This window comes from Brassica oleracea, chromosome C8 (assembly GCF_000695525.1).
Source record: "Brassica oleracea var. oleracea cultivar TO1000 chromosome C8, BOL, whole genome shotgun sequence".
Lineage (NCBI taxonomy): Eukaryota > Viridiplantae > Streptophyta > Magnoliopsida > Brassicales > Brassicaceae > Brassica > Brassica oleracea.
The window spans coordinates 22,770,204-22,773,588 of NC_027755.1; positions in this window are offsets into that span (position 1 = coordinate 22,770,204).

The following is a 3,385-nucleotide window of genomic DNA, read 5'->3' on the forward strand; positions in this document are numbered from 1 at the left end:
AAATCATGCAATCAAGACAAGACAAACAGCAACAAGATCAACACGCGGGAATCATGCAATCTACAAACAAGAATCATGCAATCAAGACAAACAGCAACAAGATCAACAAACGGGAATCATGCAATCATTCGGAGGAGGTAGATCGACAATTAAATCTCAAAGCGGTAGAAAAAAAAACATACCTTTTTCAAATCGGCGGAGAGGCTTGAAAGAGGATGTCGGTTACTTATCGCCTTCGACAGAGGCTCGGGAGAGAACATGAGAGAGTCGTGAGAGACGAGAAAAGATTGCTCCCCACCGATCGAAACCAGAGACGCTTGAATTTGGATGTCGTTCTCTATCGCCGTCGAGAGAGACACAGGAGAGACAAGAGAGAGTTGTGAGACAGGAAAGAGAGACAAGAGAGGGTTGTGATCAAAACCAGAGATGCTTGAATTTGGATGTCGTTCTTTATCGCCGTCGAGAGAGACACGGGAGAGACAAGAGAGAGTTGTGAGAGAGAAGACACGGGAGAGACAAGAGAGAGTTGTGAGAGAGAAGACACGGGAGAGACAAGAGAGAGTTGTGAGAGAGAAGACACGGGAGAGACAAGAGAGAGTTGTGAGAGAGGAGAAGAGGTCTTTGCCCTACGCGGATACCTTCTCCAATCGGATGCTGCCACCTGTGACGAAGGACCAGCCCAAAAACATCTTAATGGGGGACGTTCGGCTTAATTTCTTATAATGTCGCGGCTTTTTTATTTTTATTTTGGGCCGAAATACCTAAGGACGAAGCCCAAGATACCCCGATAATCATGTCCTAACTTACTACGTCTATCCTTTTCTTTTGCATCTACGTACAGTATTTTAATTACCCTAGAACCGGTTTGGTTTATCCCCAAATCGTATCTGTACCATACTTCAGTTCGGTTTAAATAATAATTCAAATAGGCCTGGCACGTTTACCCGGAACCAAAGAACCGAACCGAATATAGAGGTTTGGTTCTTATTTGGATTCTACCAAATACCTCAAAGGATTCTATATCTTTAGAACCAAATAAACTGGAATCCAACCCGAGCCGAACCATAATAAAATTGGAACCAAACCAAAAACTGAATGTATACCTAAATTTTTATAGTATAATTTATAAATTTGGAAATATTAAGTATATTTTGTTTTAAAATAGTGAAATTTGGCTGTATAACCAGAAAAAACATCTAATTCAATGTTTAACCAATTTCCCTAACATTTATATACACAGTGTTACTTTTCTATAATAATACAATATTGTCCCTTTCTCCAACCGGTGAAACCTGCAGCAAAAAAATAATTAAAAATCTTAATTATTATATGTAAAATGTAACTCGTGGCTTAATTGCCTTCACATCTTCCTTTTTACCTCTCTTCCTAACCTTCGTGTTCTTCTCTGCTTCTGAAATCAAAGGCCACACGACGGCGGTAAATTTGCAGCGGCGACAAGTAACAATTCGTGCCTATTCGACTTCACACCCTCGATTCTTGTCAGATCTCTTAACACACAGTAAGCTCTCATGTATTTACCTTTGATTCTCTTCATATGATGTTGTTTTCTTTTCTATTTCGGCTATAGTCGGAACTAGGATATTATAATTGTAAAATCTACAAACTCGTTGCCGTTGAATCTTGGATTTGCTTTCCGGCTATGAAGTGCCACAATTTAGTTAGGGTTGTGGTTTCCCTGGTTGTTCTTACTGCTTCGTAGATTTGAACTGTGCTTTTTGCAGAGATACATAGTATATAGTGTAGTAATATAGTTTGTCGTATGGAATAACATCTGCAATACTTAGGTTTTCTACGTCTGGACATATCATGAGATATGTTAGGCCTATTCTATATGAAATGAAATGGAACATAAGTTTTTCTTTTTCTCGACATAGCATGCGATCTATTAGGAATGTTTTATTTGAGATGAAATAGCATGATCTGCAACATATGTACTTTACAATTCTTTATCAACGATTTGTTAGGCCTATTCTATTCGAAATGGAACAGCACATAGGTTTTTCTTCGTGATCTGGACATCGACTGAGATCTATTAGGAAATTCTATATGATATGGAATATAATAAATTGTAGGTTCACACGATTCTATGTGAAATGGAATAGCATGCGAAGAGTGTATGTACATTACAATTCTTTATCAACAATTTTGATGTTTGCCATAAAAAAAGTTATTTTCTACATACAATACAATAGACTCTTTATGCTAATTGTTGCTGCTATGACCTTCCTATTTCAGGTTTGGCATGGATGATTTAAGTTTTCCAAGTGGATTGTTTGAGACAAGATTTGAACCAACTGAAAAGAAAAATGTGAACAACTATTTCAACTTCCGTTGGATTGAGGTGATCAAGAGTACATTAGAAGATGATGACCTGGCTATGTTGAATGTGTCACTGTTTGAGAGAGTCTTGAAGATGGGGTCCCATACCTTCTATGTGATGTTTATTCATTATATTATATCAAGCACACATTAGCTTCTATATAACACGGTTATTTTGTTAAAGTATATATTTCTTGTTTCTATGTAATCTGACATATATAGAATGTAAATTAATTTTATTAGCACTCCTGTTCTATATTGGACGTTTTAATACCACCTTATGTATCTTCCAAATTCATACTTGTATATAATATTTTGGGGTTTTTGCCAAAACTAACCCACAACTTGATTTTAATCCCAAACCTATACCCAAACTTGAATCAAATGCAAAACTAACCTAAAAGCCTAGTGAAATTACAGCTCAACCCCTTGTGATCAAACAAAAAAATAGAAGCCATTTTTACGAATATAGCCCCAGTAAATCGTCTGAGTCCTCTCAGATGTTGGAAGTCGTCTGGACGACTGAAGTTTAATTCGTCTGGTACCAGTTTATTTTAAAAATAATTTATAAATCTTGTAAAAAAATATTTTGATGCGTGAAAAATAAAAATCAAGTAATTATAAACAGTTTTAAGTGATATAAATTAAGATATGATAAAATTGATTTGTTTTAAAGATAGATGAGTGGAAGTAGTGAATCATGAAATACTTTGGTTTAGGAGTTTGGCAAACATATGTTATAGTATTGTATGTATTGTTAGGGTTAGATTTTGGAAAACTAAAATATTTTTTTCAAAAATTAGTTTTCACCTATATGTGTTTATTTATGTGTATAGTAAACACTTTTCAAATTTGATTTGATTTTATGAAGTCTTTAATTAGATAATTAAGTTTAGAGGTTATGTTTAGGGTGTGGACGACTTATATTTCAGTCGTCTGTTGAATAATTTACTCGGACGACTTACATTTCAGTCGTCTGGTGAAGAAATTAAAACAGACGACTTACATGTAAGCCGTCCAAATATTCCCGCCTAAATTTTTTTAA